Source organism: Crocodylus siamensis, chromosome 2 (genome assembly GCF_052110815.1).
Source record: "Crocodylus siamensis isolate JL-2025a chromosome 2, ASM5211081v1, whole genome shotgun sequence".
Lineage (NCBI taxonomy): Eukaryota > Metazoa > Chordata > Crocodylia > Crocodylidae > Crocodylus > Crocodylus siamensis.
The window spans coordinates 189,666,432-189,692,706 of NC_143396.1; the positions used below are offsets into that span (position 1 = coordinate 189,666,432).

The following is a 26,275-nucleotide window of genomic DNA, read 5'->3' on the forward strand; positions in this document are numbered from 1 at the left end:
TGAACATGGGCCAACAATGTGAGGTCACGGTTGGCAGGGCTAACCGGACCTTGTCGTGCATCCATAGGTGCATCTCTAGCAGGACCAAGGAGGTAATCCTCCCCCTCTATTCAACCCCGGTCAGGCCGCAGCCGGAGTACTATGTCCAGTTCTGTGCGCCCCACTTCAGGAGGGATGTGGACAACATTGAGAGGGTACAGAGGAGGGCCACCCGCATGATCCGGGGACTGCAGGGCAGACCCTACAATGAGAGACTGCGGGACCTGAACCTGTTCAGCCTTCACAAGAGAAGGCTGAGGGGGGGACCTGGTACAGTCTATAAACTCCCTAGGGGGGACCAGAAGGGTTTGGGAGAGACCTTGTTTCCCCTAGCGCCCCTTGGCATAACAAGGAATAACAGCCACAAGTTGTTGGAGAGTAGGTTTAGATTAGACATCCGTAATAACTACTTCACAGTTAGGATGGCTAGGATCTGGAACCAACTTCCAAGGGAAGTGGTGCTGGCTCCTACCCTGGGGGTCTTTAAGAGGAGGCTTGATGCCTACCTAGCTGGGATCATTTGAGCCCAGTTTTTTTTCTCCTGCCCTGGCAGGGGGTCAGACTTGAAGATCTATAAGGTCCCTTCCAACCCTACTTCTATGATTCTGTGAAAACTGTAAAGAAGAGGGGGTTTTTTCATGTTCACTTGCAATGCAGATAGCCTAAATAACAGCTTGTCATCAGCCTAGCTATGTTCAGGCATCAATACTAAGCAAGTCTTTGTGACAGGGGGCCTACTCACGGCTGGATCTTAACATCAGCCCACCCGCCTATCTAGGACAGTCTGCTCTGTCTTGCCTGCTGCAACTTGTTGTAATAGACTTGTTGAAAAATGCAGGAGGCTGTCCATGTAATGCCCCAATGCCTGGGGTGATATACACAGGTCCGACCTTCCCTATACTGTGTCCCATGCCTCGCAGATGGCATCGTAAGTTGATAACAGCTCCAGCCTGTTGCCAGGCCAAACTCTGTCCTTTGTAGGGCCTCTAACATTCTACTCACACACTCTGCCCCATCTCACAGGGCCTCTTACATAGTGCCCCTCACTGGGCCACTAGCAACCCACTCTGCTCCATAAGCAGCCCCCTTAGGCCATCAGGCTTAACTACTCTCACTCCAGCTGGTCCCTATGGAGCCCTTTGGGTCACTCGAGCAACCCTAATCTACACAGCATTGGCCTTATGCCTCACACTGGGCTGAACTCTGCCCCTAGCACCTCAAACAACTCGTCCCTGTTGTCACTCATACACGGGGTGGCCCATGTGCTGCCCTTCAGGTCATCTTCTGCAACCCGACTCTGCACCCAACACGCACAGTCCTTCAAGCACCCCCTTGCACCCTACTCTGCGCAGGCCTCCATACAAACTTCCACCCCTTTACCAGGGCCCCTTTCTGCCCCTCACTGGGGCAAACTCTACACCCCTTCACTGGGGCTCAAGGCCTTACACCCCACGGGCTCAGGTGTCTGCAAACATGCCTGGCCTGACTGCCTGTTCCAGCGCTAAAATTACCCACTGGGTAGTGGGAACTGAGGTTATACGGCACCCCTACCCACCTTTCACTGGGGAGGCAACTGGCTTGGCATTTCTGGGAAACTACCCCACCACAGGCAGTCCCACCAGACCATCCTTCCCCACCAGGGTGTAGTTTTCAGTCATACCCAGAACCAGGAGCCTCCAGCCATCCCCATAGCTCCTATCCTTACCTATAAGGATGTTCTGAGCAGCCATTCAGCCAGATGGTGTCCTTCTGGCTGCCAGCAGCAGACTGCTGGCTCAACCCTGAGAGCCTGAGCTAAAATGGAGGCCACTCAGCTCTCTCCTCCAATCATATGGCTCTCCTGAAGTCATAGGACTGCCCCATCAGGGCTGGCCTGCCCATGCCAGCTGCTCCCAGCCCTTAAAGTGGCAGGCATCAAAGGTGCTCTGCCAGAGTCTTATTTGAAAGGCAATAAAAGATCATCAGTACTGGAGGAGTTTTTAGTAGTGGAGATAAACCTAGGAGGTATTTAAAAGCAAAGCTGATTGGTGTGTGGGAAACCCTTTGACCATTAGCAGAAGTCAGGGTTTACACTACCATGTTTCTAGATCTGGTAAGTTAGAGGCAGGTGTTAAGTGCCTTAAACAAAAAAGATCAGACCCTCATTTTAGATACAGAAGTAAAGGGATAGCCATTCAAAGGATTCAAATAGGTAATGATGAAGCCAGAACAATGAACCATAAAGACTATTTCAGCAGGGAAATTTAGTACTGAACATTAGTTCTGTCCCATCCCCCATCCCCTCCAACCATAATATCCTGCACTTCCTGATACTTAAGGTAGACAGATAATGTTTTTTGTCCTCTTAACCCTTCCTTCTTCTACATGTTCTTTTACTCTTATCCCTCAGATATTTCTGACATATTTCATAGTACCAATACCATATTTAACATTCTATATAACAAATTGTGGCAATTATCACCATGTTTAACCACAGGCTATTCCCAAATTATAACATCTCACAATATTTATGCATGAAGGAACAGATTTAATGTTGAATGGGAAATCTTAATTCTGCCATTTCCTAACTTTAGAGTGCTTGATTGTGCAAACTAAACATTTTTTCTTAGCCTTGTGTGTTCACACAATTTCCTAAGAGTTTTATTTTTGTTTTGTTAGATTGTATTCTTTTGGGGGCATTTTTTTAATAAACAAATTCACAAATACTCTTCCAGACAACTGTAAACGATACTTGTCCTCCAGAATTCTGGATAATAATCAGTAATTTCTGGAGAGTGCCATAACTGTTATTTTATTTAATTATTTCAGAATCAACCTACTAACTGAAGAGTTGAAGTCACTGTAAATCCTGTGCACCACCAGGTTCTTTCACCAATCCTTTACTGCATTTCACTGGTAAATTACCAGATTTTTTATTGAAGTTATTTGTTTTTTACTGATTTACATCCATTTTTCAGTGTAAATCAGTAAAAACCAATCAGGAGGGGGTGGGTGGTGGCAGGAGCTGCACGTGGAGCGGGGGCGAGGGGAGAGACAGTGAACATAAGGAGGCTGGGGGAGGGTGGCTGGAGCCGCTGCCTGGGGGTACGGGGCTCCTGGCTCTGACCTTGGGTGGGACCATGGGAATCACTCCCGGGGCGGGCGGGTCTCAGGTGCATCCAGCGGCTCCAGCTGTGGCCCTGCCCTGGGCACTGGGAGCTGCGAGCCCTGCTGGGGGGCAAGAAGGAAAGCCCGGCCCTGCTCCCTGTGGCAGGCGCTACACCCAGCTGCTCTGCACGGGGTCATGGGGCTCCCAGTTCTGACCCCTGGGAGGGGCCGGTGTCAGTGCTGGGGTTATGGTCAGGCCTCCCCACCCCCTCCGCATCTAGCCATGTGCCACTCTGCCCTTCCCCCAAGCGCCAGGGCAGCCTGGCAGAAGGGGCGCAGTGCAGCCCGTCAGCCACCCCTAGGGCTGCAGCAGGAGCAAAGTGAGGGGAGCTGTCACTGGGTGCGGGGCACGGGAGGCATGGCTCTTGCTGCTATGCGCCCCCTGGGAGGGCTGTGGGGCTGCTCCGGGCTCTTCTCGGGGGTCATATGCTCCCAGATCTGCATGCGGAATGAGAGCAGGCTGCTGCTGTTGGCTAGGGCTGGTGGCAGCATCAGGCTTTTCACAGTGCTCAGGGCAGGTGGCAGCCTGCTCTTGTCCTGTGTATAGATCTAGGAGCACGCAACCCCCTTGGCAGAGCCCGGCACAGCTCTAGGCCGCAGCCATCTTGGGAGCCACACTGCAGCAAGAGGCGTGCCCCCCCCGCTCTGCACCGCACACCCACTTACAGCTCCCCCTGCTTTGTTCCCTGAAAGCACCCAACGGACTGTGCCACACCCCTCCCCCTGCCCCTTCACTAGTCCCAGCCTTACTCCAGTCCCTCCCTCCCTCACTACTGCACAAACGTATTATTTTCCCTTGAAAAATTCCCAGAATTTTTTTGAAAATAAAAACTGAAAACTTGGAACACTATTCATGCCAAAAGAAAATGTAAACAACACAAAAGGGACAGAAAAGCCAGAACCTTGGAATACCCAGCTCCTGGAAAGGGAGAAGCAAGTGTCCAGGTAGCTCCCCCAAAAAACTGACTAGCACTTCACTCCCAAATCACTGTGGGATGTAACCTGGGTACACCGCCAGGAACTGAAATAAACTGATGAGTGGAGATCCTGGTTTTCTCTGTTTAAAAATTACACTTCTCAATTTTAAAAAAATCCTAAATTCTCTAATTAGAAAACCAAAAATCCATGTTTTGCCATGATTAAAATTAAATGCCACTATATATAGGTATCAGTTGAACCCAATGTTCAATGTATCAGTGTTGATATATTTATTGATACATTTTTAAAAAAGCAATCTTCATATTCTCCCAAGCAGGAAGCAATTATGATCACCTAAAACCTGAGACCCTGCTCCTGCCTTTGTTTAAAGGTAATCTGCATCATCACATATCCTCACAGAAGGTGAGAGGCTCCATACCAGCTATGAACTGACTGCCCAAAGAAGTTTTTCATCTGTTGACTCCTCTGTGAAATCCTATGAAATATGAACTTTCATTTCTACCCAGGAGAACTTTTACAATCTTTTCTCCAATGCCTGATGAAGGGCGTCTGTGCCCAAAAGCTTGCAATTAAAGATTTTTTTTTGCAAAAGTCTTGTTGGTCTAATAAAAGATATCATCTCTACTATGAATTTTAAAGCAATTTGAAAGCCTACCAGTGCCTCAGTCATTATAATACAATAAACTCTAAATAGCTATATATTTTAACATTTGATGTTGGGGTTTTTACCATAGAAAGTCAGAGTTCGCACTGCCCCCTTCACTCACCACGACATGGGCCCAGCTAATGCTGCCCCCCTGCCACTCTGGCATTAAGCAGCCCTGATATGCCGGTGCTCCTCACTCCCAAGGCACAGCCCCCCAAGCCCTGCTTGTGCCCCTCATTCCAACACGCAGCCCCCCATCCCCACCAGTGCCTCTCACTCCTGACCCACAGCCCCTGGCCTTGGCGGTGCCCCTCACTCCCGACCTGAAGGCCTCCTCCCACTTCCCACAAATGGCTCTCACTCTCAATCCACAGCCCCCACCCCTGCCCTGCTGGTGCCCCTCAATCCCAACCTGTTGCCCCTGCCCCCAGGGCCCAGGCCCTGTCTATGGGGCAGAGGGAGTGCCCAACTGTAGGCGATGCCATAGGTGATGCATCAGGGTGCCACGGGGAACCCATACCCCCCCAGATTTGTGTGTCCACAGAGGGACATATGGCTGCAGCATGGCCAGAATGGGGAGGTGAGACCCATTGCTGCTGCCGCCACCACTGGGACCCCCTGTCCCGGGACGCACCATAAAGGCGAATACTTACCGGCAGCTCGGAGCGCAGCACACGAGGGGTGGAAGGCAGAGCCCACGCGGCTCGTCAGCTGCCTATTTATCCAGCAGCGGCCGGCCGGTGATGTCAGCGCCGAATGCCAGCTGGCAAAGATAAAAATGGCAGCACACGCTGCAGAGGTGGCGGGGAATCAGGGAGCGGAGGCGCGGCTAACGCCGATAGCAGAGGCGTCCCTGCCCATGGAACCCAGGGATCAGGACCAGCCAGGACGAGTGCAGGCAGGAAGAGGAGGATCACCTCGACGGCACCTCAGCCAGGATGACAAAGGGACACCAGGAACATCACCCGAAGGCAGCGTTGGAACAACCCGGGGAGACGGAGTGAACTGCAGGTGGGAGTGCGGGGACAGTGGGACACCTGAAGAAGTCCAACCCAGGAGAGGAGGACTACGGGGAAACCCCAGAAGGGTTGCCGTCAGGGCGGATATCACCGCCAGACCTGGAGGTGCCTTGGAGTAGGCAGGGAACCATACAAACTAAGGGATAAGACACTCCATGCCCCCCTAGAGACCTGGGAGGGATAGAAGGGAAGTTAAAGGGGCAGGGAGCCCAGGGATTGTGTTGGAGCATTTTTTTAATTCTTTGAGTTGTCTTCCCAGGCTCCAGGGTACTGGAAGGAAGCGGGTCCTTAAGTTAGGTAGGCAGTGCCAGAGTCCCTGGGGAACTGCGGAAATGGTCTTCATCAAACTTGATGTCAATGAGAAGGGGATCAAAAAACTGCATCTGTAGGCAACTAATATCTTCTTCTTGCTCTTCCTTGGTGTTCAGCCAATTGGAGCTTTCCTCCCTGGCTCTGGGAATATTGGGAAAACTGCGACACGCACCACTAGAAGGCAGGAATGGGTATTGGCTACCACCCCCTGCACTGCACTACACTGCAGCATCTCTGTCGTCTTGAAAAGCCTCAAAACCATATGGTCATTTCAGTACTGTGTCATCTGCATAGCATGATAAATTTCATGTGATGTGATATTCTGGTAAAGCAGATCCAGAGCTTACAAAAACTTTATTTAAATAATTCAGTCCATTACAGAATGAAAGTGTACTAATTCATTTCTTCTTCAGCCAATATTCAACTGAGGAGGAAGGAAAGAATTCAGATTTGGAGTAATTGTAATTGCATCTGAATGATGTACACCTCTTCAACAAATTTCTATATGATTAAGAGAGTTATATTTTCTTTAAATAAAATGGTTTACATCACAAAAACAAGAGTTGTATTACAGAATCATAAAATGATGGGGTTAGAATTAAGAGATGTAAAAGGTTACATTTTAAAATATGTAAATGATAAGTATATTTATATTGGTAATGCATTACCGCTTAACGTTTAGCAGAGGACGCAGCCTGGCAGGGAAGGTAAGCAGTGCAGTGCCTGAGGAACACGAAGGTAGCAGGGCAGGTGGGAGGGAAGGAGGGAGAAAGGAAGGAAGAAGCAAGGGGAAGCCTAATACTCATAGTTAGTCTAGTCCCTCACTGCAGCCGCTGGCATACTGGGAGGGAGGCAGTAGACTAACTATGAGTACTAGTCCTCCCCTTGCTTCTTCCTTCCTTCATCTCTCTTGTTCTTGTGATGTAAACCATTTTATTTAAAGCAAATATAACTCTCTTAATCATATAGAAATTTGTTGAAGAGATGTACATCATTCAGATGTGTCACGGAGTCACGTAGGTGCCCCGTGACTGAGTGAGATTGGCAGAGCTGCCAATCACCAGGGCAGCTCAGGTGCTGGTTGCCAGGGCGACCAGGCGGGTCAGGTGGCCAGAAGGGGGCAGGGCCAGGCCTTTATAAACAGCTTAGGCCGGAGCCTGATCAGCAGTTCCCTTCTGACTGCTGCAGGAGCAGGAGCAGGAGCAGGAGCAGGAGCAGGAGCAGGAGCAGGAGCAGGAGCAGGAGCAGGAGCAGGAGCAGGAGCAGGAGCAGGAGCAGGAGCAGGAGCAGGAGCAGGAGCAGGAGCAGGAGCAGGAGCAGGAGCAGGAGCAGGAGCAGGAGCAGGAGCAGGAGCAGGAGCAGGAGCAGGAGCAGGAGCTCTGTGGCTGAGCTGAGCAGCCTGAGTTAGGAGTTGCAGCCTTACCACACTGACTGGCTGTGATGATGCCGGGAACAAGAACACCCTAAAGGGAGGTAAGCTTGAGAGCCTGGTGAGGGGCTTGGAGTTTATGTTTGGAGCACGGAGACTCTGTGTGGTTTATGTTACAGCTGAGTGGCTTGAGCTTATGTTATAGTTTGCACCGGAGGACTGGGTGAGGCTGTAGGGGAGTGAGGAGGCCTCAGAGGGGCTTCCCAACAGCTTGGGGGTTCCAGGTGCCCAGTAGGGGCACAGTGCCAGCAGGGCACTATTGTCTGTGCCGGAGAGGCACCGTATTGCGCTGGGGAGGCACGGTGTGCGGGGTTGCAGACCCCAGCCAACAAGGGCAGTGTTTTGCCCAGTGGGGCAACCGGACCCAGAGAAAGGTCAAGGGGACAGGCATGGCGGCGGTCGCCTGTGCCCCTAGCGTGCGGAGCACGGTAGTGGCCCCAGAGGGGGCAAGGCCCCAGAGCGGGGCAGAGAGGGAGCACGGTATTAGCCCCAGAGGGGGCAAGGCCCCGGAGCGGGGTGGAGAGAGAGCGCGAGGAGCGCGGTATCAGTCCCAGAGGGGGCAAGGCCCAGAACAGGGCGGCAGTATCGGGCCGGACCCAAGGGCACCTGCAGTAGCCAGACATCGGCGAGACAGACCTGGGGGCGCCGGGAGCGGGCTGGTGGAGAGGAGCCCGGCCCAGGGGCGCCAGACGGGCGAGGAACCCAGGGTGCCTGAGAGAGGGAGAGCACCAGAGGGGCGAGGGACTGCACAACATCCCACGGAACAGCTGCGAGGCTTGGGGCGTGCTAAAGGGGAGGTTTGAAGGCACGCATACCCCTTAAGGGAGGGGCGCACTGAGGCACCCCATTTGGAGTAGGGGCATGAACACGCATACCGTTCACTAGGGGAATAAAGGCAGCCTCCCATTTAACCATTTAAGAGCAAAGTCGTGGCGGGCGAGAAACCGAGGGTGCTGAGTACAGCCTGTAGTGACGGTAGGGGGGTGCTAGGGAGTTCACAGCTGCTCTTAGGCCCCACTCCCTCACAAGATGCAATTACAATTACTCCAAATCTGAATTCTTTCCTTCCTCCTCAGTTGAATTTTGGCTGAAGGAATGAATTAGTACACTTTCATTTTGTAATGGACTGAATTATTTAAATAAAAAAAGTTTTTGTAAGCTCTGGGTCCCTTGCGTGCTGCTGCCACCCCCAGTTTCATGGGGGCTGTGCTGTCTGGTGGGGCTTGCCACTGCCTCCTCCACCGCTATCAAAGGCTCTGGGGGGCAGCTCCCAGCAGTGTCCAAGAGGTTCTGTGTGTAGGCTCCAGCTTCCTTCATTGCTCCCTGGGACCTCCCTGCTCAACACACACACGCACCAGCCAGGACTAGGTATACGTTATCAGTTAACCATTTAACTAGTATAATTAGAGGAGGTTAAATGGATATTTTTTAAAAGTCAGAATGGAGTTCACTTCATATCTTGATCATTTCAAAATTCTTCAAGGAATAAGTTGCACTCTTACCTCAAAAGTCAGTTTACCCAAGTTAGAATTCCAACATATTACAGAGGCAAAAACATTAACACCACTCTAAACTTTCCAACTGCAAGGTTTTCTCAAGTTTCAATGAAAGCCAAAGTTATTAAACAGTGTTAACGGGAAGAAATAACTCCCTTTCTCCAATGGCACTGCACCAGTTGAAATTAAGCCTAAACTATCTCAGTGTCCTTCAAAGTGGGAGAATTTTTGTAAAACACAAGAAGTCTGAAACAATCCAATTCCAAACTACGAAGTATAATAATCTTCCATAGACCTCTCCCATTCTAGGTCTTCACACAAAATCAAACTCCTGGTAAATTTAAGACTTGTTAGTTTTTCTAGTAATTTTAGAAAATGATCCAGTAAAGATATTCAATATCTTCTGGATGTCTAGGCAAACATAAATTATTGAACCAGAAACCTAATACAAGGTATAACAAAAGGGGCCTCAGAGACCCCGAATGGGCTGAACTAGCCCTCAATAAAACACAAAACTCAGCCCCAGAGCAGGAAATGGCAGGGCAGTGACAATGCATGGCGCCACCACTGCAGTTTAAGAACCAGCTGTCAATCAAGATAGGCAGTGCTGGGCTGATGACATCAGCCCCTGGCACTGCCACAGGAGATTTAAAAGACACCTGGAGTGACAGGGGAAGAGAAGGAGAGCATGCCTCTGCATCAGTGATGGCAGAGGCAGTGGCAAGCATAGGACACCGAGGCAGGGAGAGGTCAGAGCCTCAGGGCTCAATATATACCAAACAGTCCGTTTACAAAAAAAGATCCAGCAGCTTAAGGAAGCTGGGAGTGTTGCCGGCAGTCTACAAAGGGCATTAGCCAGGACAGAGGCAACCCTCCTCTATCCTGAGGTTCCTCTTCATTTCTTTCTTTTGCAGTTTTTTTTTTCTTTGAGGGAAGGCCACCTAGAACCAGCAGAGTCCTAAGGTCAGGGCTAAATCCCAAGATTAACCCCTTGTCTGCAAGGAGGCAAGAGAGCAATCTGGACAAGGCTAGCAAGTGCCTTCAGAATTCTCTCAGGTCAAAACCCAAATCAAGCCAGCACCCTGCAGCAGTCCACTGCCTCAATACCAATGGCTGGTGTGGCTGGGGGTGTAGAGGAGGTTGAGCCCTCTTCATCAAATGCTCTCGGATCCATGAATATTTCCAAGTGGGACCCCTGTATTAAACAACACTGAACCCCTCCTATTCAATTGTTTATCATCAAAGTCATGGTAGGTGAGTTGAGGGGAAGCCTAACTTGGTGGGGAATCAAGAAAATCCCACCCCCAGATAATTGGGAGCATTACACAAGGCCTGGTTCTAATCCTAAGTGACTGGCAATTTACTTCCTAAAATATTTATTAGATAAAAACAAACACATGAACGCACAGAGCAGCACAGTACAGTAAAGCCTTAAAGATTTGGCTCAGGGATCAAGTCTACTTCTACATCCTCAATATAATAGCATCCTAATTCTGACTGGCATTTTAGCACACCTACGATGAAGACATTTAAAAATATGTATGTTAAGAAAGACAAAAATATTAAGGTTTGTGGGGGACTGATGTTAGCAGGATTCAACATTAGGAATCTTAACAGTAGATTAAATATAATCTCACAGAGCCGCTCATTCATCTATGAACCAATAAAATGTTTGAACACCGTGTTAAAATGATGAGTTTTGATGACCCAGGATTCGAATATTTGACGATTCACTGCTGAGTGAATAACCGATGTTACAAATGCATCTCAGAAAAGGGGCTTAACAGAAATCTTTTGGAAGTTATCAGGATATGTTTTTATCTACACAAGTGTTTGCTCTAGTGTAAAGAAAAAAATATGTATAGAAAAGAAAACAAAAACTGTGCCATTTAAAAAGTATTTGAATAACAAAGGCAGTAAAAACTTCATACCCAGTCTGACATGGGCTTTAAGTACTCCACTTCTACTTAATGTTTGTGCAAAGCTGCTATGAGCAGATGCTAACACTTTAATTAATTCTTAGGACCCTTTTATTTTACTATAGAAAAAGAATGCGAAAAACTTGGGTGAGCTAAACTGAGCATCAAGTACACTGAGTCTGTTGATTGCAAATTGATTTTCTCACAGCAGGCTCTCAGTGCTATTTCAAAGAAGCATTTCATTAAGTGTGCATAACTTCTCCTAATTTTGAACTACCCTGAACATGACAGAGAAGTCACATCTCTCAAGTTAGTCTTAAAATACAGAAAAGACATTTGACACCAGATTCTATAGCCAAGTAATGTACAGTAAATTAGTAAATTAATTCAAACACAAAAATTCTTGATTGTGCAGCATTTAAGCTTGCTATATAACAACATGCTTGCAACAACACCATAGAAGAAACTGATAGAAAATCTAAGGTACCACCTGCTGGATATCCTTAAGAATACCATATGTAAGGGAATACTGATTCTTGCACAGAAATTTTTTTTTTTTCCCCCTGTATGAATTCATCTTTATTTTTAAATGTATTTAAGCATTCAAGATCACACCCTTAAGGAAGCGCACAAAATCCCGTCACCTTTTCCTCACAATAATGGACTATAATACTGAAAATACACTAAAAATACAATTTTTTTTTAGCTGGCAGTTTCTTGTTCCTTTCCATATAATGCTGCATTCCCTGTGAGATTTAAAATGAGAAGTGGAAATTAGGAAAGAGAATTAGTCCATTATTCTGCAGCCATGGCAAAATGATTAATTATATTAGTTTATTACCCCTTCTAATCTAAAACCCTGCAGGCATAAAATTATTTTAGTTCAATATTCCAGAAGGGATTTGGAATTAGATTTATACACCATAATAAATTCCTGGAGGCAGCATGCACTCATCTACTGTAATAGGTGACTGAAACTTCTATTTTCAATAATATCTAAATAGCATGCAACCTCCTGATCAAGATACAAGTAAACAGCCATTTTGAATCAAGGGGGAAAAAAAGGTTATGAAGAGATTTGGGATGAACCAGATTAAAAAACTTTAAACTGTTGCTACTTAAATTTTGACTATGCCTAATCATTGTATCTACTTTATTTGTTTATAAAAGCACCTACAATTTTAGCTACATTCTCCGGTAGCTGGAAACATTAACAACTATTGAATATATCTTCACTGATTTATACTTGTTTTGTAAAACGCTGAATTTAATAAATTATTTTTGTTGCTAAAATATGTACAAAACTTCTGCAAGCTAGATGTTTCTCATAAATAACAGATTTTATGGAAAACAATTTCAATTTTGAGGATCAAGGATCCTGTCGCAGTTTCAATGGCCTAAGACATGCAATCATAGCCTTCACTCCTATTGTGATTGTTTTTTGTTTGATTCTAAATGGACATTTTAAATCAGCAATAATAAATGTTATTTTAACACAGTTTAATGGTTTCAAAAAATATTAGACTTAGTCCTTACAATAGTCACAAAATATAAAGCAAGCACCACTTCAGTTTACTGTAGCCACTGGTTAATTTGCCTTGGCCTTGGACAAGAGACCATGCCTTTTTTGTGTAGTATTAAAAAACAAACAAATGCAAAGCCTTACTCATGTTCTTAATTTAACATGAGGGCATAGACCCCATCCTTTCAAAGTAAGATCTATATTTAGTGCATCGTGCACATACCCATGGAACAACAAGATGACATGACCAAAGAGTTCTACTGTCATTACCATAAAATGACACAGCTAAATGGTCAAGTTGGGGATAAGAGCAGCCAGCAGTGATGTTGAAGGACAAGCATACCCAACTGCATTTAAACAAGTCGTCACTAGGCGCCTACCTAATTCACAGCAGCTGCCTCCCAATTTAATGGTCCTGGAGCAGTGTTCGGTGCCATTTTCACAGCGGACTGTGGGGGAGAGGCAGGACTTCAGGGGCCGCTTGGCCAATCATAGGTGTGGGAAGGGCTAACCGTGCTCCGCCACAAAGATCTCCCTCCTCTTCCCCCCTCTGTGCTTCAGGATGCCACAGCTTCCCATCTCTGTTTGCAGCTCCCCCTACCCACCCCCACCCCCACTTGTTGGCTGTTTTCCTGCTTTTTCATGGGGACCAAGTTTTTTAATGGGGTTTACCTACCAAATTGGCAGTTTCTACAAAAATCACAACATCGCAATTTGTTAGATCCCTAGTCACCACCAAAGAGAATGACCAAATATCATCAATATGCTTTCTTAAAAGGGAAGTAAAAGTGAGATGACCTTTTCCATAATATGAGAGGTGTGAACAAACAAAGAAATAAAACACTGTATTCTGGCAAAGAATATTTTTAATACAGCAAGTGAAGCCAGTTTATGGTAAAATCATAAACTGATGAAGCAAAGAGTTATCACTGCACTTATTGGTTAAATGATTAATTGTTTAACTTTTCACATCCCTACCCTTAATAATACAAAAATTGTCCCGTTCTCTGGGACAGGTTACTTTGCTTGCCTGTGTCAAAGCAATTAAGTGATGCACAGTTAAGTGGAGCACAATGTTATGGCAGTAGTTCTCTACCAGGGTGTCTTGAGATCCTTTCAAGGGTACTGCGGGGTGCCATGCAATCTTAGCATGGCTAGGAGTGCAAATATGGGCAGACACAGGATTTTAAAAAGGGGGAGTGCAGTTGGTGTGGTTCAAAACATCTTTATTAACGATTTGGATGTGGGGGGTGAAGAGCTCGCCAGCCAAGTTCACGGCCGACACCGAGTTACAGGAAAGCATGATCACGCTTGAAGATAAACTAAACTGCAGATACAAGCAGACGTAGACAGGTTAGCAAGTTGGGCAGATTGCAACCTGATGAAGTTCAATGTTGAGAAATGTAAAGTGCTCCACCTCTGGACGAGCAACACCCAACACACCTACAGGCTTAGTGGCACCAAACTGACTAGCACCACAAATGAAAGGGACCTGGGGGTAATAGCAGACCACAGTATGAATATGAGCTGGCAGTGCGATGCTGTAGCCAGTAGGGCAAATAATACTCTGGCATGCATCAATGAATGCATCTCCAGCAAAACTAAGGAGGTAATTCTTCTGCTCTAGTCAGCATTGGTGAGACCACAGCTGGAGTACTGCATCCAGTTCTGGGCACCACACTTTAACGAGGATGTGGGCAAGCTTGAGAGAGTCCAAAGAAGAGCCACCCATATGATCAGAGTCTTAAAAGGCAAGCCATATGAAGAAAGGCTTAGGAATCTGGGACTCTTCAGCCTCAGGAAAAGAAGGCTGAAAGGGGACCTGGTAGCAGCTTGGTACGCAACTGTTCACCAGGGCACCTGAGGGGAAAACCAGGAGTAATGGCCACAAACTCCTAGAAGATCGATTCAGGCTCAATATTAGGAAAAACTTATTCAGTCAGGGTGTCCAGACTGTGGAATGAGCTCCCTCCAGAGGTGGGGCAATCACCTACACTGGAAATCTTCAAGAGGAGACTAGACAGTCACCTTGCTGGGGTCATCTGACCCCCAGTTATCTTTCCTGCTTGGTGCAAGGGGATGGACCCGATGATCTTCCGAGGTCCCTTCCGGTCTTACAATCTATGAATTGCATATAAAACAACACACACTTTGCTCCCATTAAAAATAAACTGGAAGCTTTACTAATACATTAGGGGCCTAGGGCTGTATTACTCAGTTTAAATTTGAAGCAAACACACATATTACTTCATTGGAACAAGTTAAAAACAGATCTGCAGGGCTGTGAAATAGGAGCTCCATGACCAAGAGCAGGATACAGGCATCAGAACTGGTCGAACATCAAGACAGTTAAGAAAGAAGAGAGAGGTGTTAACACCTGTGGAGTGAAGAGTTTAGAAGGGATTGGACAGGTTATAATGAGCCATGAAGTCAGGTGAGAGGCAAGAATTTCTTAGGGTGATATCTTGTAATGCAGCAACTATATAATTGGGATAAAGATAGATAAGCTTTCGAATGCAAGACATGCTTCCTCAGGTCTCTGAATACAGAAAGCCATATAGGCCCTGATCTCCCAGTACTTAGCTTCTTTATTTTTCCTAATGCTGTGTCTGCTACACCTGAGAATTTCTCTCACCCCCTCCCCTGGCACAGTGCTTTACTTGCTGTACCTGGCTTCCTACATTTGGAGACCTGAGCAAGAATATCTTCCATTCGAAAGCTTGTCTAACTTTATCCCAGCCACACAGCTGGTCCAATACAAGATATCGCCCTAAGACAGCGGCGCTCAACCTTCTGGCCTGGCAGGCCAGACAGGCACTGCTCATTTCATCTATGGGCCAGTGAACCAGAGGGGCCTGATTCAACTGTGTGGGCATGGCCTGTCCCTGCAGGGAAAAGCAGCATGGCTCAGCCCCACCCAAACCGGCAGTGTAGGGAGGAGGTGATGAAGGCAGCATGGCTCAGCGCGGACCCATCCCGCAGGTTCTCGGGCTTGGCAGCCAGGGAAGGTGGCTGAATTCACTGCCACCGCTCCCCTGCTGCCAAATTTCCCGGCTGGTGAGGAGCCCCACAAGCTGCATGCCGGGGCTTCATGGGACAAATGCAGCCTGAAGGCCAAAGCTAGAGCACCCAGCCCTAAGAAACCCCAACTGCCTGCACCATGTCCAGACCGTTGGGTTAAAGCAGGGGTTCCCAACGTTTATGTGCCCAAAGGCACATTCAGATTTAAAACAAAAAGCAGCAAGTGTAGAACTTAGAACAGATCATCTCATCCATTACTTAAATGGCATTAGAGCTGTAACTTCTTCCCTTTACTTTGTATTCCTTTGAAGTTTTACCCACAGCACCCACGGGCACCGCTGGACTAAAGCATAGCTCTGCGGCTTCCGCACAGTCGCACGGCTCCCACCACCCCTCAGCAGGGGCAAGAGCCCCATGTAACTCCACTGGGATCCAGCCCCGGGGCCAGAGAAACCCAGAGCTGCCCAGCAGCCCTCCCCGGTGCCCCACGAGAGGGGGACACCAGGTGGGCTCTCCCCTGCCGCTCCGCAATGCTCCAAGAGCCATCCCCTCTCCCGGTCTTCGTGCCTCGGGGGTGCGCCCCTCTTCCCTTTAGCACCTCAGGGGCTCGCCCCTCCCCTTCTGCTCGGGGCACGCGCGGGGGTGGGAAGGAGCCGAGCGGTGTCCGCCGCCCCGGGGGGCAAGGCAAGGGACGCGCCCCCCCATCACCCCGGGCCCCGCGCCGGCATCCGCCGCGTCGCCATGACAACCGCACAACTCGCGGCTCCCGGCCGGACAGATGGGCGGGCTTGTTGGAGCCCCCTTCTCCTTAGCACCCCGCGCCGCGCACTCACCCGCTCCTCGCCGCCGCTCTTCACTTGCCCAAACTTTGGGCCCGGGGCCGCAGGGGGGACGGGGGCCGCGCGGAGATACGCGCAGCCGAGCTCGAAGCCGTTCCCCGCCCCCTGCCCCTCCCCCCCGGGGCCGGAGAGCGGCAGCAGGCGGGGGAGGAGCTGCCCCCGGCCCCTGCTCCCGGACCGGGGGACCCCGTGGCTCAGCCTGGCGCTCAGGAGCCGCCTGGGCGTGGGGGAAAGGCCGGGCCACAGCTCCTCTCGCCGCCCGGCGGGACACGTCCCCCCCCGGAGAGGTGCACCGCACAGACTGGCCAGAGTACAGAGCTGTCCCCGCAGCTGCAGCCCGACTGGGTTGGACAGAGATAGATGGAAGGGAGGCTTGGATCGCCAAAACGTGTGCTGTGTCTGTCCGCCTGTTGCTACATGGATGGTCCTATGGACAAGGAGAGAGAAATAGGTTGACCTGTGCATCAGTACATTAATTGTAATTTCTAGAGCCAGAAGTGAACTTCAGCACAAAAGCTTGTGCTACATGCACGTATCAGTAGATTGGTTATACTGTCTAGAGAGCCACAGAAGTCAGCGGAGGCTCGCAAAAGCTCATGCTATAGCTGTATCTATCTGTAGTTAGGGTGAAGTATGCTTCAGCTCAAAAAAGCTCATGCTATATCCACCCGTCACTAGTTGGATTATATCTACAGAGATAAATACATTGAAGTGAGCTTCAGCTCACAAAAGCTTGTGCTACATCTGTGTATCAGTAGATTGATTATATCTAGAAATTGATAGAAATAAGCTTCAGCCCACAAAAGCTCATCCTACATCCGTAGTTACGCTTCAGCTCACACAAGCTTGTGCTGTATCTGCCTATCGATAGTTGATTATAAGATCTAGAGATAGATAGAAGTAAGCTTCATCTTACAAATCTTCTGCTATATCTAGTGAAAGATTGCTTATAATATCTATAGAGATAGATCTGTAGATGGAAGTAAACTTCAGCTCACAAAAACTTGCGCTAGATCTATCTAGCTATCTTTTGTTTGTAATATCTAGAGGGAGCAAAAGTGTGCTGAAGCTCACTTCATTCGATGCTGTGAAAGGATGGGCAGAAAGCAGAGTATAAGGAGAAAAATTAGAACACAAGACAAGGGAGGGTGAAAGGGGGAGGGGGAGATGGCACTAGGAGAAACAAGTAAATGAGTAGTGACCCCATAGGAACAGAGTCACCAAAGCTAACCCAAGTAATGCAATAATTCCTATCTAAACCATACTTAACACAGTCTGGTCTGTGGATGATTTCTTGTTCTGCAATTCCTTGCTTTAAAAGTTTGCTGTCTGAGAACAGCCACCCTCAGGTCAGGGACAGAGTGTCCAAGGAGGTTCAATTGTTAAGGGCTTTGTAAATCAGGCGGTGTGGGCTTGGCCTGGGCACTGCTGCAGGTGCTCAGAGCTCTCAGCAAGCACCTGTGAGGCACAGAGGGCATGAGAAACAAAAATGCAACAGGTTTGCTCTGGGCAAAGGTATTTGCTTACAGAACAAAAGCCAGTGGGTTGCTTTTGTTTCCTCAATTTGCCAGGCAGGCCCTTTATACATCAATGCTGTCTCCTTCCATATATACATGACATGGACTATTAATCTGAGTAATTGTCTGCAGAAGTCATCCCTAAAGAATAGATTGCTGGTATGGTGACCTTTCACAAGATGCAAATGTTTGTCACCACTTTACTCTATAAAATAACACATATTTACATTAGGTAAACATACCATTCTAGGGATATAATTGCCCTTAGAAAATGAATTGTGTACTGTTTGCCAAAACCTACTATGGTAACTGCAGTGATTACAGTGTTTAAATTCCTAAACCAGCTAAAGTTGGTTGTCACTATAACACAACACCAGTAATAATGCTCTTGTATGTGTCACAATTATTAAACATACTATGCTGGAAAGTAGAATGGACAGGTGAGAATCTGATTTTAAAATAAAATTAAATGCAGAAAGACCTGTATACTTATGATCTGAAACTGAGAGGCTAACCACATTGTATATAACAAAATGAAATGGAGGAACCATGGTGATGAGTGCAGTATACATATACCAAGATAGAAATTATACTAACTTCTCTACAGAACTCTGACTACACAACTCAGTTTCAATGTATAAGATACCTTATGGTCAAGTCCTTGTCCTCTTCAGAATGGAAAGCTGAAATTCAGTGCTTTTGTAAGGAGAGCAGAGCTTTTTTTTGCTTATCGCCTAAGCAAGATTTGAAAATAAAACTGAAAAGCTCTTCAAATAGGCTCATCTAAATAAGGGAAACAACTCTAGTTTTAAAAATGGGCTATGTTGTAGAGGTCAAGGAAAAACACACCTGCATAATTTGGAATTTTTGAGGATATTGATATTTAGCCAGAGAGGAATATGAAGGGATCGTCATAATTTTTCTAAAAGGGAGTTTTTAAAAAATAGGTTTGGCTTGGTTTTTTAAAAAGGTATCCAGGCCCATGAGAGACCCACTTTGCAAAAGTGGCTAAATGTTTAAATAAAACTGTAAGTAGAAAATTCAGCCATCCCAAGGTCTACTGCATCAGCCTAGTTGGAGATTAACCTTTAATATGAACAAAAGGAGCAAGACCTGGGGGGGGTTTTTTAAACTTAAAAAAATCTCAATACACTTTCAACTGTGGGTGCTAGATATTCCTGCATCACACTGAATTGACACTCAGAGCATTCTGCTAAAAAGTCTCATACAGAAATATCTTATTGTCTCAGCAAGTCAGAGTGCAGGAATGCTGGGGTAGTTACTGAAGCATAACTATATTCCCCATCTCCAGCCCAACCTTGCATTGATCACTTCTCAGTGTCTGAGTTGCATAATCATTATACAGTTATGTTTAACCCTACAACATGCAACTCCCTACGTGCCTGACAGTAGCTATTACCCAATTAGAACGCAAAGATTTACATATTCACATCACAACTATTTTTAATCTTTGATAACTGTGAAGCAAATATGTACATTTCTCTACCTGTTTATCTACTATTTCAGTACAACATAAATACCAATATCAACAGCCACTTGGGAATGCTCTTTATTAACCATGAGTTATATCTTAAAACTGGATCAACTGAATTGGACATAGTTGCAGTATATAACCCAACTACAACTCCGTAGCTCACAGGTCTGCCCCTCATAGAGTCTTCAGTCCTTGGATTCAGAGCGTAGTCAGATCTGGATAGGTTTATCTTATAAGCAGGAAGTATTTTCAAGTTATCATAATATTTGTTAAGAATATAATATCAAACATCATATATCATGAATACATAGAGGAGCTGCCTGGTATTCTAATATAATCCCTGGTATTCTAATATAATAAAGGCTCTGTCTGGCTGTCTGTGTCCGTCTGTCCATAATGCTTTTGGGCAACTGCAGATGCGCCGCCGAGAGGTCTGCTGGCAATTGGCTGTGGAAGCTCTGCCTCCTCAAGCAGGCAGGGAGCTGCCGCCGCCACAGGCAGGGAGGCAACAGCCACGCTGCTCTGTGGGAGGAGGTGGAAGCGGGCAAGGGGGAGGGAGGAGCTGCCACCACCGCCTCAGGCAGTGGGAAGCCCCACTGCTCTGTGGGAGGAGGAGGTGGTGGTGGGTGGGCAGGGGGGAGGAAGCCACTGCCACAGCCATTCCTCAGGCAGAGGGATGCCCTGCTGCTCCATAGGAGGAGGCGAGTGAGGAGGAGGGAGTAGTTGCTGCCACCACTGGCTTCTCAGATGGAGGGAAGCTCCACTGCTCTGTGGGAAGAGGTAGAGGCGGGTAGAGGTGGGCAGGGGAAAGCCCCCACAGCTCCGCCAAAGGTGTGGTGTGGGGATGGAGCCACCATGCCAGAGGCCAAAGGAGGACATGTGGTGGCAGAGGAACTGTTTACATGGCTGGCCCAAAGGGTGCACTGAGGGCAGGGGGCATGTAATCTCTCCCTTAAACACTTCGTTGAATGACGGACAATTGGCTAGTTATGCAATAAAAGCAGAAAATGGTGAATTACTTTATTCTTTATTCAGCTCTTCAGATTTTTATTATTTTGCATCCTACTAGTACTGTGTGTGCACATATATTTCTAAACTCTTGTACTATTAAACTCTTTTAGCCTTTGGTAAGAACTTTCACTTTATAGGACACAAGATGCAATTTAATATTCATCTGGCAACCTATAGGCTGAGACTGGAGTCTACAGAAATACAGCAGGTCTGTTAATCTGATTATTAGGAAGAAATTTGCAATTTGTAAAAATAAGTAATTTGAACTAATTACATTTGTTTTCCCAAAGATGTTCTCCATTTGAGAGATGATAAATCTACTAGGTACACAATCTCATAGCAACGCTTGCTCCTACACTAGCTCTCAGTAGAAGAAAAAGTACCTTTGGGGTTTAGAGCATTAATAACCACATGCAAATGATAACTACAGACTTTCATTTCTGGTTTTCTCAATAATACTCCCCATGCTAAAAATATTAATCTATTTTACTTACATGGATACAAATATCTTTAATGCAACTGGTTAAAAATATATTTTATTTTCCTTTAAGAATTAAAAAGAAGCCAATTTTTTGAGGTTTGCTTCAAAAACAAAAATATTTTTGTTTTTCAGTTATTTTCTCAGTCCTAATCTAATTCATTTTTTGCCCCAAAGACATTATGAAACAGACAATCAAAGATATTATTGTTTATAGGGCAAGATTTGATAGTGGATTTTCTGTTTCTACTGGTTGAAAATAGTCAACATTTAAGGCTGCTTCCCTGGTCCTGTTTAACTATTTTTACTGGGTGTGTCTACAAGTGTATTTATGCACGCCTAAACTTAATGCGCCTTTGCTTAAGGCATATTAAGTCAATTTAGGTGTGCATCTACACATGGAGACATTAAAGGTGCTAAGGTACATTAAATTTAGATGCAAATAGCTAAGTCACATTAGCACATCTACATATGCACTAATACAACTTAGCTATTCGCGCCTAAATTTGATACCTGCTATACGCAGATATCAGATTTAGGCTCACATACCCTTAAATTAAGGTGCATTAAGGGCACGCACACATAGACAAGCACCCTTAACATGCCTTAAAAATGGCAATTTTAGGCTAAACCCACTTAAAAGAGGCAAACGTAGATGCGTCCACTGACTCCTATCCAAAAGGAATATAATCTTTCTCTGCCCACCTCTTACTCCAAAACATAAAGATAGATAGTATTATAAACAAATGTTACCAAAAAAATACACCAGCAACATTTCTATATAGTTTATAATACAATAGTTCCAACAAAGGCTTCTTCACATATTGCAAACACTTTCTTTAGACAAGTGTAAGTATTTTGCCTGAACCATGATAACGATACAAAAGAGACAAAGGCAAATATAATCTTAAATTAATGAGGGGAAATTAGAACAGAAAAAGTGAACTATTATACCTACTTAAGATCTTAGTTAAATATGTAATGTACAAGGAACACCTAAGGTAGCTAATATTTCTTGAAGTCAATGGGGAAACTACCCAATATTTTTAGCATCCAAGCTGACTGTAGAAGAGCTAGCCAGGGTACCAGAAGCAGCCTCCTCACAATCACACAAGCATAAACTGGATTAAATTACCTTACTGAGAAGCAGCATAAATTAGCCTAAATTAAATTCTGGGTCTCCAGGGCTAGACAGTTCCTAGGACCCAAACTAAACCATGTAAAGTCAACTCAGACATTTGGACTTCACACTAAAGCCTATAGTGTAGACACATCCTCTGCTTTTTGTTTTTTTGGAGACCCTTATAAGTACCTGGTTATTCCAATCAAATCGAATGGGAAAGATGCCCACTGACTCAATTTAAATCAGAATGATAGAGCAGATAGTAATCTTGTTCCCCATTTAAAGTATTAATATTGCATTATTTATTAACCCCATGATACTAAAATAATCTATATATGGTCAGTATTTTAAGTTAGTCTTCAGATACACACCATTGAATACCTGAGGTTTTCATGATTATTTAATATAAAGAAGATAATAGATAAATCCATTTTCTTGTGTAACTTATTCTCCATTACTCTTATAACAATAAACTGGCCACTGTTCAATTTTCTTTTTAAAGTCAGTTCAAGCCTCAAGCTCTCCAGCATGGCAAATTTAGGTTCGAGATTAGGAGGAATTTTCTGACTATGAGGTTGATCAAACACTGGAATGAGTTACCTAGAGAAGATTTGAATTCTCCGTCCTTGGAAATTTTCAAGAGCAGGTTAGACACACACTTGGCTTCTGAGCAGGGGGCTGGATTAGATGACCTTGTGAGGTCCCTTCCTGCCCATTTTGCCTGTGATCTCTCTCTGGGACCCTCTCAGTTGTTCTATCCAAGTACAGCTCACTGACAAGTGCAACTTCCCTCTTTGTCCAAACAGGGTTTTTTATTTGTTTGTATTAACTCTTTGGCATCCCTTTATCTCTGGGCTCCTGTTTATTATATTGCAATTCCATATCAGCTGCAGCCCCAAGCTCTTCCTGTCTTGGACTTAATTGAAGGATTCTCAGTCGATACTGCTACCATTGGGGCTCTCCAGTCTATTTGCCAAATTAAAATGGTACAAAGGAGCCTTTAAATTGTACTAGCAACACATGCTGGCATGAGGAAATCCTCTACTATCACATAGTTAGGATGGCCAGCTCCAGGTTTCTGTGCCCAGGGCACAAGATGTATTAAGATCGTGCTTGCCATGAAAAGAATTATGATGAAAGTGTTATATGTCCAGGCAATCCCTAGCTAATGAACAGGGTCCTAATTGTACCCAGGTGTAATCTGAGTAACCTTAAAATTATCTAAACTGGGGCAGATGTGAGCTGGCCTGATTCTGACTGTCCCACACACTTGGGAAGCATAAGATTGCTGAAAAATCTGATGCGCGGCTATATTTTGAACTTGCTGCATTTCTCACAGATAGCCTAAGGATGATCCCATTATAGTAATCCAATCTTGAAGTGACAGAAGTGTTGAGAGATTTGGCTGGAGCCATTGCCAGCAAGAAGGGTCATGAACTTCTTGCCAAGTCCAGATGAAAAATTGTGTGCTTACCCACAGCTATTAGTGGGACATCCAAGAGACTCTAATAAAATATCTAAATTGCAGATATGTGCCCCAATCCACAGTTGCATTATTACTGAACAAAAGCAAAGCAGTGGATAAAGCCAGTATGCCCAACCACAAGAGGATGACTCAGGCTGACGTGGGTCATTGGTATAGTGGTTCCCCTAGCACCATCCTTCCTTGAAATTGGCACCATGTTTATGGGCCATATGTGAATAAGAATGGCGTATGCACCTTGAGCATAGAATAAGTCATGGTAAAGGTCATTTAGCAAATGACCAGCCTATAGGAGTCTGGATGGGGGCTGGCTATCCACATATAATAGAGGTAAATTATAGTGAAGTCATTCCCAAGAAAGCAACTGGAAGAGTTGCCAAAAGGTTCAGAAGGCGCAATGATAAAAGGAGAGGGTGCTTTTGTTTCCAAATTGAGGCCTCAGCTGCTGACTACAGCCTAGAAACACACGGAACAATTCAAGAGGAGAGGAGCTGGAGTGGAGCCCTCATAGACAGTAAGACAATTGTTAGCAACTGGCCTACAATAAATGACTTACTACCAAGTTAATGATGTGACAGAAATAAGTAGCCCAGGAAAGAAATATTATGCAAAAACCATGTTGTCTTGTATTTCATCTTTTTAGCTCTCAAAGTAAAGTACAAGGAAAAGACTGACCTAACTGACAACTATAAAGGTAACAACTGTAAATGTCCACACTTGTCTGTCAGCATGCCACAATCTAACCACTACTGTTCCAATACCAGATCCAAATCCTTGAATAGAGATATTATGTCAAAAGCTTTTTAAACTTGATCAGATGCTTAGTCTGAATATTAAGATATTGCTAAATTATCCACCTACATTTTCCAGTTCATAATCAACTTAACTTGAAAAAGATGAAGTTATCTATAGCATAGAAAGGCAAGCTTCTGACAGAAAATCAAAGGAGCAAAATCATATCCTGAATCCAGTATCAGTAGGATTGCCAACTCTGAATCTATTTCAGGAGGTTTCCAGAACACCAACGTGCCCACAACACACAACGCAAACATGTCTGCATGCTTGCATATATCAGTTACAGATTACAGTGCATAGGCCAGGGGTCAGCAACATTTTTGGGCAGAGTGCCAAAACCCCCCGCAACCTTGACTTGTAAGATGTTGGCGTGCCCAGGGAGCCACAAAGGGCCCAATACTTACTGTGGCAGTGCAGCCCCAGCCTCTTCCCTGCAGTCTGCCTCGAGGTGCATGTGCCAAGCAGAATGTTTTTGAGTGCCACACTCTGGCACCTATGCCAGGGGTTGCCTACCCCTAGCGTAGACTTTACATCAGGAAGGCAAATGCACATAATATTTTTAAACCCACTGGGTTACTGTATAAATCAGATTCAATATTTAATGTTTATTTTAATGAATGCCTCATCATTTATCTCCTGGGTGACTCTCAGCAGTCTCAATTTATATCTAGTTCCTGGAGACCCCAGGGCAATCCTGAAGGGCTGGCAACCCTAAGTATCAAATTTACAGTTGCTTTAATGATTAGGATCTTTCCATCTACTGGTATCATTTAAACTGCAAAATCTGCCTGAGTATATGGCTGTGCCAGACAATGCCAGGATGCAGAGTACAGAGTGCTGAATGGAATGTAGAGAGACAGGATTGAACAAAAGAAACAGAAAGATAACCATTTAAAATCCATGTAAAATTATTAGAGGTGAAGATGGAATTTCACAATCCAAGCAACCCTTTGGGAGAAGCTGTTCCAATATCTGAAGATCTCACGCTATGTGATCATGCCACTGCGATAAGGCATCACTTTACGGCTAGAATTTCCAGACCACACATTCTGGGAGACCAGCCAGTGTAATCAACCTTGCAGTGACAAAGCCTTGGACTAATGTGTCGATAGCACTGTGGGAGGAGAGTGAGGGTTGGGGACTGGTGATATTTTTCACTTGGCTGAGAGAGTCTTTACTGCACTTTCCCAGGTCCAGGGCAGGTGCTGGATGGCGGCAGCCATTTTGAGAACCTAGTAGATAAAGGCTGCAGTCTGCTACTGCCAGCAGGACAGAAACTAAACCTAGCTAAGCTGAATCAGAAACAACTAGGAGGTAAGTGCAAGAGCTTATGGGGTTGGCAAGGAAGCTCTTGGTCCTGGGCATCACCTAAAACTCCACCCTGCCAGGGATGGGCTGCCTGGCGGGGCTCCTAGTGGTGTGGGAGCCCCCAGGAAATGCCAGACCAGTTACCACCCTGGTGAAAGGCAGGTTGAGGCACCTTAATAACCCCAGCTCCCACAACCAGGTGGGTAACTCCATAGTAGGGCCGAGAAGGTAGATCCATGAGAGAGAGTGGACTAGATGCTCAAGAAACCTGACTTGAGGCACCCTCAATTGGTCAATGCTGGGGCCAGGATCAAAAAGGTCAAAAGGGCCAGGGGTCCACTGTGAGGGACATCCAGAGCCGAGGGCCCGGGGTTCTGACTAGCCTTGGAGGTGAGGCCAGGGCCTGTGGGGCCAAAGGTCCTGGGGGGTGCCAAGCCTGAGAGGGGGAAGAGTAGAGTATGCTTATGTGTTTTGTGCTGGTTTTATTTTATTGTTATACTAGGACAATTGATAAATATTATAACAACAAATAAATAAGCCATACTTCAGGAGAAAAAAATGTTGGTGATCCTCAGAGAATAATGTTTAGAAGCACATATATGGGTGATCAAATAAGAATATGCATAAGCATTGATGCACAGAAGTATAAAGGATACAAGAAGAATGCGTTAGTGTCACTAATCTGGGAGAAATGGAATTCCTTTAAGACTGTAACACATTTAATTGAAGTGCCCTTG

The 26,275-nt window shown here is 45.8% G+C and overlaps 1 protein-coding gene across 11 annotated transcripts in view; it reads right to left on the bottom strand.

Annotated features, from left to right (window-relative positions):
• Positions 1 to 16,483, bottom strand: part of STK33 (serine/threonine kinase 33) — a 90,866-nt gene extending 74,383 nt beyond the window's left edge. For 6 of the 11 annotated variants that reach the window (XM_090032647.1, XM_090032643.1, XM_090032645.1 and 3 more), the window contains exon 1: positions 16,323 to 16,483. The gene's annotated coding sequence lies outside the window, so the exon portion shown is untranslated. The remainder of the gene's footprint in view (positions 1 to 16,322) is intronic. The other 5 variants (XM_090032650.1, XM_090032649.1, XM_090032652.1 and 2 more) reach the window with 3 other exon arrangements.
• Between the last annotated feature and the right edge of the window lie 9,792 nt (positions 16,484 to 26,275).